Raw genomic sequence first — 12124 nt, forward strand, 5'->3', positions numbered from 1 at the left:
CTGTGGGATGCAGTATTATTCATTGCTAGCAAGGAGAGTATAGAGGCACTTACTAGAGAACCTCCAGAGGTTGACAGGAGCACTTATGCTTGGAGGAGACCAGAATTATACTGAGATCATTTGGTCCATCCACCCTGGCATTATCTACAGGACAGACAGTGGCTCTGCAGGGTTTCAAGCAAGGGGTCTTTTCCAAACGGACCTGGAGATGTTGGGGTTTGAACCTGGGGCATGCTGCATGCAAAGCAGATGTTCTGTCACCAAGCTACTGCCCTTCCCTCTACACCACAGGGTGCAGGGAACTGGAGCCAGTACTCTCACAGATGCCTTTCCATGGATCTGCAGTACTGAGTGGCTTCTTCTCACCAGTCCAACCAGTGCATGAGAAGTGACCATCTCCAAGCCAGAGAATTGGACCTTTCAGAGGCTCTAGTTCTCAAAAAGTGGGTAGAGAAAGGGAGAAGTCGTCAGGAAGCAGGAGCTTGAAAGCAATGGCCTCACTTCCAAACCCTTGTTGGAGAAAGTTGCTCACTAGGATTTCTCCTTGCTTGATGCTGCAACAACCATCCAACATTGCTGCCTTACCCTGTGGGTTCTTGCATGCAACAAGAACAAGATATCAGTTTAGTAGAATGGAGAGGGAAATATTGAAAAGCCACCCACCCACATCACCCTGACAGAGCCTAGGATATGATGTAACTTGTGGCCCAATCCCACATCAAATCAGTATATAGAGTATATAAAGCTGATGTTGGTCCCACTAGAATCTGGAAAGCATGACACACCCTCCTGGCCAACTGATCTTACACATGCGACTTATTTTCTCTCTCAAGGCTGCTACTTGACACCATAAGTAAGACAGCTGGGAGGGAGATTTCAGACATGCTCTTCACAGTTCCGGTCAGCACTGCCAGACCACCTCTCCTGTATACACATCAGACTTGTCATAATTAAGACAGCGGGCCAAGGAGCTTGGCCATGCATGCTCCAATCGCCACCTACTTCAGTTCTAGCTGGTCATCAGCATGGACAGGTGAGCAGCTGGGTGATCACAATAGTGATGGGGGCAGTGAGGCTGGAAAGGTTGGCCCAGTCAGATGTAGCATTGCCCCAGTATGAGATGTGTGATTTTGAGGTGCAAAACAGACAAGGAGAGACTACAAATATTGACTCTAATCCTGAACCACATATAGTGAAAGGAAAAAAGATGCAGGCATTAGGCATGTGCCAATTTATTTTAAAAGCAGCAGCAGCAGCAGCAGGTAGACTACACATGTCTTTAAGAAAAGAAAAAGTCCTAAGTAACTTTTGTAAAACCAGAAATGTTTCTGAATTGATAGTGAAGCCAAATGCTATTTTTTAAAAATCTTAAGCTCCTCAAACTCCAGAGGGGGAATACTACACAGTAATATAATATAGTTTTACATCTTAGAACTGATAATATGATAGGATATAATATCATATGAAATAAATCAGCTGAACTACAGCTCTTCTCTAGATTTAACAGTGATCTATAATTAAGTGGCTGATTGTTAGCTTGGGGTCCCTTCCCAAAATGAACTTCCTTGATATGTCTGCAGTGTTTTAACAATCTGTCTGTACATAAAGGGCCTCACCAATCTGCAACTCAACTTCAAAATGTTGAAAGGAATGCAATGACTTCATTATTTCTATGTATGATTTCTAATAGCTTCGCATATCATTGTCATGCCATCTGTCTTTTGGCATCTTATGCCATTTGTCTCTTGTATTCTGTGCCCTCTGCTATTTTTAAATGCTTTGCACCACTTATTTTGCTTCCATTAGTAATACTGAAAAGCAAGCAACTGTGGGAAAGCTTATTCAACAACTCTTCGAGCTCCTGAAATGTGACTTCAGCATCTTCAAGCCCATCTTCCCAGTGATATGGGTAAGAAATGTGTCCCCTTTGTTTAGGAGAGATGAGATTTTTCAGAAGCTGGATTCTGTAATTAGAACATTCTGCACCTATGTGGAATTGCAGAATTAATGCTCAGGGCACTGCTAAAATGGCACATAAAAAAGCTATTTATTTCATCTACAGACGATCTTGGCAAGATCTGTAATCTGTAATAAAAAAAAGCTCAGCTTCTTCAAAGGATAATGCTAGGGAGGGATTTCCTTCAAGTAACTTGCAGTTTAAGCTACGAATGATATAAATGCTGTGTGAAAAAGTGCAAATTCAATGCACATTAAATGGACATTGAATATGAAATATTGAGTAGCTTGACTTTATTTCAGATAATCCAAGAAGCCCTGGCACACTGATGGGCTTTTTGTATGGAACTCTTAGCTTCAGAAAGACTTCACTAGTCATATGCGGCAGTGGCATGGGGTGGGGGCTTCCAGGGAGCCATGGACCTGGGTGTAGAATCTGGGGGGGGGCACAAACCAGGTGTCTGCCAGCTGATGGCCCCAGTGCCCTGGCCAGGGGCAGGGTGCCCACTCTTCATCCAAGCAATGGTGAGGACTGTGGTATCGCACTGGGGAGGCCACACTTGGGGGGGGGCATGCACACACCCCACACACCCTGAGCATTGGCAGACAGTACTATGCTCCTGATTTGTGATGGGAAAGCATCTTGATTGGGTGGAGAACGTCAGGCCCCTGAAACTCTCCTCAGGAGAGACTCCCTCTTTCCAGGCCTCCTCTCTCACTAGCCCTGCTTCACACTATGGATGGTTTTGCCTGGCTGTAATGCAACCTCGAAATTTGATATAATGCCTCTTGGTTGCCTGGATGGGGACTAGAGAGGGGTGTAAAAGTGTGTGCAGCAACTAACCTGGTGTAAAATATATATTAATTGCTCCACCTTTGCCTATGACTCTGCCAGAGATACCAGCTTGCATCGCAGATTGGGGAGGCAGTGGCTGTGCATGCACACATGACATCACACATACGCCACATGATGTGCACACGTGAGATCCCAAGCACGACAGCAGCCAGAGACTCCTTCCACAGCAGCAGCAGCAGCAACTGGCCACAGAAGCCGCACCGAGCTCAGCTCCACGCTCGGTCTCCTCCATCCCCTGTGTCACGGTCCGGGCTGCTTACGAGCGAAGTCCCAGCAAGGAGCATCGGGACCGGGGGCAAGATGGTAGGCACAAGCATCTGAAGAGCAGAGGTCCAAGGGTCAAGAAGCACAAGGGAAGAAGTCACAGTCCAAGGGTCAAGGCACAAAGTCACAAGCAAAAGGTAAGGAGGCACACGGCAAGGCAGAGAGTGTGCTGCTGTGGCAAAGAGCCGAGGGGAAAGGCCTTACACCCCCTGCCAGCTCTTGCCACCAGGTGCAGTGAGTACCAAGTGGCCTCACCTGTGCGGCCGTACCCTGCCTCTCTGGAACAAGCCGAAGAGGATCCCAGTCCTGCAAAGCCCTGCTGGTCCCAGGGCCTGGCTCCTGCACAAACTCCTGACACCCTGATTGGAACATTGGGCCTCCACCCCAAATACTGCGGGGCCAATATAGCTCAGCGCCCATGAGATGGCACCCCTGGACTTTGCTCACCCCTGCCATATGTTGACCATCTGAGAATGCAGCCTTCAGTCTGAGAAAGGTTCATCATCCTGCAAATGGTATAAGACTCTACAGCCTTCCTACTCTGTGGAAGATGCTTTTGTCTTTCTGCCCTAGCTTGAAGCAATATTCAAGTACATTCTTTCCTAGATAACTATTTGGCAGTTGACATTTACTTCTTTTACTTCTACTCCAGCTGCTAATTGCATATTTACAATCCTTCAATCAAGAGGCAAAATAGAAATAGATTAGCTTTTTTTAAAATCTGTCACTGGAATGATAAAACATAATGAAACATCCAGTCATTAAACAGAGAGAACTTTTATAACGTTAATAGTATTATAAAGTGCACCAAGGTATTATTAATTTTGAAGGAATGCAAGACTGGGAAAACACTAAGTCATTTTGACAGTTGCTATGAAGTCTATTACCAAATATTATGTTTACTTGTCTAGGCTCCATTTATAACAGAATAACTATTTTAAACGGGGAGGGGGGAACCTACCACCTAATCAATTGAGGGTTTTTTCTATTAGAAAGACTGGCCAATGGACTAAGATGCTGATACATTGACTAATGATTGATTTTGGAATGTGGATTTAAAACAACAACAACAACAACAACAACAACAACAACAACAACAACACCAGAATAATTAGCAACTTGGGTTTATGGCTGCACAGAAAAAGAAAAACCTCATCCAAGAAGTAAAAGTGTAGCAGGAGATTTTAATGAGACTATTAAATGCTTCTTTTTATGTTAATGTAGGCTAAGAAACAAGTCTCTTTCAATATGTGATTACCTTTTTGGAAGCTATTGGCAAAGGTATTTGTTTATCATGCAAATTGAAGCACAATAGTTGTCTTAATTTCTCCACTGTAATCACCAATTAAATCCTTCCTCTCACACAGGATTTTAATTCAGGAAGGCACACAAAACATTGTTCAGCTTTTGTCTTTGTTGGTTTCGATCCTGGATGCAATCAAGCAAGTTGACAGTATATGATTATATATGATCTCTCTCTCTGCAGGAAGCTGCTCCAATATTATATTTGCACCTTTCCATTCATTATTAGCAAGCATGTGCCTGTGAACTTATATTGCATTGTTGCAACTGGCATTTTGAAATACTGTAATTCTTTCCTTCACAGAGTCAGATCTGGGATTCATGATAGGATTAATGCACCCTGGGCTATTTTATTCAATACATGTTCATAACGCCAACATTTTGGGGAGTTATGTGTGCATACTGAAAGGCGACTAACGCTTGTAGTGTGCTGATGAAAATATAACATTACTATGAAAGTGAAGGAAACAAAATAGGAACAGAAATGCTGCTGCAGCAAGCAAAAACTACACACACACACATACACACACTGCAGTCCTGGTGCTGAGAGCTTAATTTGAGAGTGAAGCTAGATATCAGGCCTCTCAGAATTTTGCAGTGTTGCTACTTACAAAAAAAGAGGAGAATTTGCATATTTTAATTTATACATAAAGATTCAAATTTTAAAATAACTACAATAATTTTAAAGGTATTTTAAAATTATAATTTTTTAAGGTATCTGAAGAAGTGTGCATGCACACGAAAGCTCATACCAAAATAAAAACTTAGTTGGTCTTTAAGGTGCTACTGAAGGAATTTTTTTATTTTACTTCGATCCAGACCAACACGGCTACCTACCTGTACAATAATTTAAATAGAAATACGATTCACCTCACCAAAGCAGGGAGAACTGTCACCACCGCCCTGCTCAACTGCAGGGCCAGATTAAGACCTTCAGAAGCCCTAAACACAATATTTTGGTGCCCCCATTTATATCTTTCAAAATATAAACAATAATAAACCATAAAATAAAATTTTATTTATTGAAATTTTTACAAAACTTACAGTAAGATGGAATATAATGTACAGTATGTAATATATGTATGTTTTGTTTTTGTTTTTTCATTTTTGTGGAACCTGGTTCAGCTGCACCATATGGTCTTGTGGTAAATCCAGCAATGGAAAAAAATCAGTGGCGCCCCCTTTCCCTTGATGCCCTAAGCATGTGCTTATTTTGCTTAGCCCTGCTCACGTGTCAAGGTGGTAACAGTAGATGGGCAGCTTCAAGGCTCCTGTTCTCCTTTCATTCTTTATCTTTCAACTATGCTTGGACAGACAGGCCCTCAAATAAAGGATACCTTCAAACAGAGGACTGCCTTCTTCAAAGTAAGACGCATGGTTACCCTTAGTCTCCTGACCCCTGAAGTCTTACATGGTAACCCCAGATATGTGTGGCTTGGGTTGGTGGTTAAAACAGAATGTGCTATGTACATGCTCAGAGGGACCCTAATCATGATTGATTAAGCTGCTGAATTTCATCTTCTTAGGCTGGATCTTAAACATGCACCCCATTCATAATAGAAATTACATGTCTAATGAAAGCTACAATGAAAGCTGGGAAGACGGACCTATTGTTAAACTGAACTGTGGTGAGAATAAGATGTCAACATTTATAACCTGGAACCTGTTTTTAGCTCAAACATGCATTTGGGGGTCCCACTTCCTCCTTTTTCAGCCGTCTATTTGCACAGTGCTAGTGCTGCTGGCACAACTCACGGTAACTCAATTTATGCACCACTTGTGGGTTCCAGTCCACCACCGGAAGACTGATGCTCTAGGATAGGCATGTCAAAAGTCCGGCCTGGGGGCCACTTGCGGTCCCCGGGCTGGTTTCAAATAGCCCCCCAGGCAATTTTGAAAAGGCAATCTCTTGCGACCCCCAAGCGCCTGCCCACCAAAGCCATTTCCTTTTTGCGGGCTCATGGTTAGGAGCAGTGAACTCGTAATCTGGTGAACTGGGTTCGCTTCCCCAGTTCGCTTCCCCGCTCCTCTGCATGCAGCTGCTGGGTGACCTTGGGCTAGTCGCACTTTGAAGTCTCTCAGTCTCTCTCACCTCACAGAATGTTTGTTGTGGGGGAGGAAGGGAAAGGAGCTTTGAGACTCCTTAGGGTATTGATAAAGTGGGATATCAAATCCAAACTCTTCTTCTTTACAATGTTCCTGACATATATTTCAGCTTTCTGGATTTATTTTTCATCTGGTCTTCAGATAGGAAAGGCAGAGTGATTTAACACCTTTATAGATTTGTCATCCATGTGTGCGAAATGAAAAGTATGCCATTTGCAATTAAACTTTGCATAAAATCATTGCATAAAATTTGCATTTAATTTTAATGACTCTAAGAATGTCAGGAAAAATGGTCGGGCCTCGCGCATGTTCACTTCATCAGTTGTTGATGCTGCTGCTGCTGCTGCTGCTGCATGTTGTAGTCTCCGTCATCTGGGGCAACAGGTTGACAAAGGCTGCTGTAGAGTCTCAAGAGTTGAAGCAGCCCACAAAAGGCGATGCCAATAATAATGGAGAGCTTGTTTCTTTGAAGTTTGATCGCAATCACTGTTGTCTTCTGTCTCCTCAACACCTAAGTTTAAATGTAGGTTAAACCCAATTCCTGCGGGGAGCAATCAAAAAAAAAGCTCAACTACTTTGGAGCAAAATCCTTTAAAAAAAAAAACTTTGGCTGGCCCTCATGCATGTTCACTTTATCAAATCTGGCCCTCTTTGAAAAAAGTCTAGACACCACCGCTCTAGGACTATGTTTCAGAATTCCCTGGCTTTAACAACCTCATTATTATATTTACTTATTTTAAAACATTTCCATACCACTTACTGTTAGAAATCCTGAGTGTTTTACAGCATAATACATTAGAATCATATCACACCATCTATATTATCAGAACTATATAATCAGAAATAATTACATCTTAAGAGTTCGAGTCTTTGCAACTGTTGAATCAGTTTCAGAATCAAAAGCTTCTCCAGACATTTTCTTTTTTTAAAATGTTGAAATTCAAAATTTATAGTAACTAATATGGAGTTAGATCACCTGCTGAGCTTTTGACACCACTGGGACATGCATTGAACAAAGGTGAACAATCTTTTCAATCCTTTAATTTTTTTGAATTCACTTGTTAGAAACTCAGGTTTAGGATCCTCTCTGCTTTCCCCCCCACTGAACATATTGGTCTTTTTGCATGAACAGATTGCAAGGAGGAGGAGTTGAATGGCATATTCTGATATATTCTCTGTTTCAGAACATCCTTCCAGTTGTCAGCATCTGCACCCTCTAGAAGTATGGTTTCAATTTTACTTTTGAAATCCAAGTCAAGCATTGTTGCCAACACATATATTTCCCTGTCAAAACATTTCACTTATTCCTAGGTCTGCAGACAGCTTTTGGGTTACATCTTTCCCTTGGTTTTATTGAAACAGGATCTTCATTCCTTTTGAAATCATTTTTCATTAGTGTGGAAGCAGAAGTAGATTCTATACCTGATAAGTGGCAGCACCTGGCTTATAGATGTGCTATCAGTTCTTGTTTTCTGTGTGATCATTTCTGATAATTAGATGATGAAAAAGCAAAGTAGCAGTCACATTCAAATCAGGGTAGGAGAATTTGCAACCTCCTCCCTTCATCCTCCCTCACACACTGCCTACATACTGTATATATACATAACAGCTGTTTGATGCCCTGGGGCATAGAGAGGGGTGGAATACAGAGTAAGTTGACATCATAACACACATTTTCAGCAAGAAGATTTGTGCATTATCTGATCATCATGAAACATGAAATGACTTACAGCATGGGTTGCCAACATCCTTGGGCGCACGGGCACATTTGCAATCTGGAGAAAATGTTATGGACACCACATGCACTCTAAATTTTGTCATGCAGTTCTCACGTGAAGTAAAGTATACAAAAATGCATACACTGGGATAGGGCGTGCATAAAAATGCATATACTAGTGAAAGCATCATACCAAAATGCATTAAACTTGGGGGAGATTCCTGTGTTTGCAACAATGTGTATATTAGGCAGAATTGCAGAGGGATGTATATATTAGGAAAAAGTAACCAAATAATTCTTATGAAGACTTTTAAAAAATTCACAAACTGGTGTGAAAATGTGGAGAACTGAACTTAAGATCACAAAACGGAGAAACGGAAACTGTCAGATTTGCCTACCTTTAGCAACAAGTAATACATCTAGTCTCCTACCATGCCCATAGATACATAGGTATCTACTGAAAGGTCCCCTGCTGTCCCACTCAAAGGGAACAACCTTTTATGGCCTTTTTGCAAAGTCAGCTAATATGAGGATCCTATGATAATGATGATGATGATGATGATGATAATAATGATGATGTTACAGGTAGGTAGCCGTGTTGGTCTGACGCAGTCAAAATAAAAATAAAAAATCCTTCCAGTAGCACCTTAGAGACCAACTAAGTTTGTCATAGGTATGAGCTTTCGTGTGCATGCACACAATATAATAATTAATAAACCCTAAAGGTTTGGTGTGTATGGACAGTTCAGTGGAAGTGGAGGGGGAAAGCAACAAGGTTGTTAAAATGCAACAAAGAACAGAATGGAAATATAATAAAATGTCATTTCTGTGAATCAATCATTCACATCTGGAATACTTTTTTCAGTACTGGTAACCTCATCTCAAAAAAGGATATTGCAGAACTGAAGAGGTTTCAGACAAGGCCAATAAGAAAGATCAAGGATATATTGAAACTCTCAAACAAATAGAAATTGGAAAATTGGAATTGTTTATCTTGAAAGAGAGACAAATAAGACAGCACAAAATATGATCATATAAAATATCGAATAGTATTTAGAAGGCATATCAAGATATAGTTATTTATACTGCATAGCTCAAGAATAGGGGGACAATAAATGAAACTGATAGCAATACATTTGAGGCTGAGAGAATAACATGAAATGAGGGTCTCTGCCAAAATATGTAATTAGGGACATTTCTACTGAATACTATTTCCCAGCTGAAACAAATGGCATATTTAGCTTGGACCATAGGAGCCAACTCCTAGGAGTTGTGGTCCTTTTCACCCCCCAATAAAGTATTTGAAGGGGTCAGGTCCCCCCAAGTTTGATGGGCATTGCCATTCAAATGGTGTGCATGTACAGTATCTTGGCTTGGACTATTTCCCCACATTTTCTCACAGAACCAAGCCTTTTAAGGATTCACAGTTTGCATGCATGCCTTCCTTTAGGGGTGCTTTAATGGCTCCAGTCCTCTGGGAAAGTAAAAGGCATACCATGTTGTGAGCATTAGCCACAACACAGGGCAAGTGGTGACATACTGTATTAACTTCCCCCTCTCTCAGCTGGCTTCCAGAAGACGCTGCTCCAATTGCTTTGATACGCCCCACTTGGTGGAAGCTATTACAATATTCTCAAAAACATGAACATTTCCTCTTCCCTCCCAATCAGTTTTCCTTTTGTGTCATTTTCCCCCTCTGTAAGCCTGAGGGCAGAGACTGTCTTTTTTTTAGTGATATGTGTGCTGCTCTTAGAGCCTTTTATTTTGGCTGAAGAGCAAGATTTTTAAAATCTCTAAAGGGGACTTTTGTTATCCCTGTTTTTATAGGGAATAAAGACCCTTTGGGCTGACTACATCAACAATATATCCTATGAATGTACTACAACTATGTGTTATCTTTCTTTCCTCTTTCAACACACAGAAAATGAAATGTGGAGACAACTCAACAGCACCTGAAGGTAAGAAATGGCACATTCCAAGATTGAGAGCACTAATAATCAAGAAATGGATGGGTAGTTGATTTGATTTGATTTGATTTCAATTGGATGACACATATTCAAGTTTGCATCGTAAGTGCACATACATTATTATTTTTTTGCAATTTATACTTTAAAACAATTTTCTGAATGTCTTTCTTCTTTCTTTCTTTCTTTTTGTAGAACTCAAGGAGAGATTTTGGTCAGCATGAGAAAACAGCTGATTGCCTGCAGATCATGCTGAGAATGTAACCTGGAGTTTAACATGTGCACAGTACACTGATATATTGTATATTTAAGGGAAAACACTTGTTTTTTTGTACAAATCCCCAAACGGACTCCTGCCCTTGAGTTGGAAATGTGCCAGACCTATGCTTTTTGTTAAAGAGCAGCAATATAAAATGTATCCATTTTTAAGGCCAACTGGCATGCAATATTTACCAAAATCTGAACCACATGTTTGCAAAAGTTTAAATCGTAGAAGGTGGCTCACATCTGGAAGCATCCATTTCTCAGAGGAAGGCTTTGGTAAATATATATGAAGTGCACTGTCTCTGAACCCTGAGTTGTATGGGCAGGAATAACGCACTCCTTCACTCTCCACACTGATGTAATCAAGTGATCTGACACACCATTCATAGGCTTTCCCACTTCTTCGGGGATAATAGCTAGGGCCAGTTCACAGATGCATGTTCATCTAGTGAAGATTTTTGCATGTGCAAAGGAGCTAGAGATTGGACAGAGAGAACTCTGAAATCACCTCCTATCACCTCAAACACAGTGCCTTTTGGTGGTTTGGGGTTTACATAATCTGCTGAGAGTTACCCAGAAGTCAAATAATCAATATGTACAGAGTCTGCAGTTGGCAGGCAGACAGGATAGCCACAATGTCTCCAAAGAGTCCGATGGCACTGCCAAAGATTTCCACAATGAGGATCTTGACAAAGAGGCTGGCATTCTGGGCATCTGCCAATGCTGCACCACTTCCCACAATGCCCACACATATATCACAAAAGAGATTGGACAGGTCCACAGTCAAGCCTGCCCCAAACATGGAGTGACCTGCATGGTAGTTCCGGGAGCCAATCTCCTTAGGAGTTCTGCCAGAAAATTGCTCAGCCATGTTGGTGATGACGATGGCTATGCTAATCCCATAGACCACAGCTTCACAAAAGATGATGCTGACCATCCTAGGCGCTTTGACACCACTGCCAAGGATGCTGGATCCAGTAATGTAAATGCCCCAAGCAGCACCCACCACTGACAGTGAGATGGCTAGCCCCCTGCTCAGGATGGACCACAAGTACTGTGCAGTCTCAATCAGGAACCATGGTACATCAAAACAGAAGCCAAGGTCAAATATTGTGTAGCAGATTCCGATGCCAGTGTTGGTGTTGGTGGCGGCCGTGGTCAGCCCCAGCCCCAAATGCAGCAGCGAGAGCCCGGCAGCATGAGAAACAGGAGACATGCATGCCTAAGGAGGGATTGACAAATAAGGTTTCTCTCAATTTATGCATTATTTTTATTTTTCACTCTTGTACGTTGCATTGGTGGTTTTCAGGAAAGCAGTGACACACACACACGTTAGAATAAAACAATTTTCCTAGAAAGTGCAAAGTCATACTTTTTATAAATGGCATTTACTTCCAGGACAAAGTTAGAAAAGCTCAGCACAAGGCATGGTAGTTTGGTCTGTGGGAGTGCATTCCTTTCTCATAAACTTTGTGATGGGTTAGTGGAATTCCCACAGCCCAAATTGTTACCCTTTGTGCATAGCTTTTCTAGCTTTGTCCTGCAAGTAAATGTCTCCTCTCATGTGTGTGTGTGTGTGTGTGTGCGTGCGCGCGTGTGCACACACACACACACATACTTTCCAGGGGGAAAAAAATTCCTCCCAACATGCACAGACCACTTTCCCACCACAAGGCCCTCAAAACAGGTGTGGTC

The 12124-nt window shown here is 41.8% G+C and overlaps 1 pseudogene; it reads right to left on the minus strand.

Annotated features, from left to right (window-relative positions):
• Positions 1-11009: 11009 nt before the first annotated feature.
• LOC118090196 (V-type proton ATPase 21 kDa proteolipid subunit c'' pseudogene) lies at positions 11010-11645 on the minus strand (annotated as a pseudogene).
• Positions 11646-12124: the final 479 nt, after the last annotated feature.

The sequence above is a fragment of the Zootoca vivipara genome, chromosome 8, assembly GCF_965207765.1.
Source record: "Zootoca vivipara chromosome 8, rZooViv2.hap1.1, whole genome shotgun sequence".
NCBI lineage: Eukaryota > Metazoa > Chordata > Lepidosauria > Squamata > Lacertidae > Zootoca > Zootoca vivipara.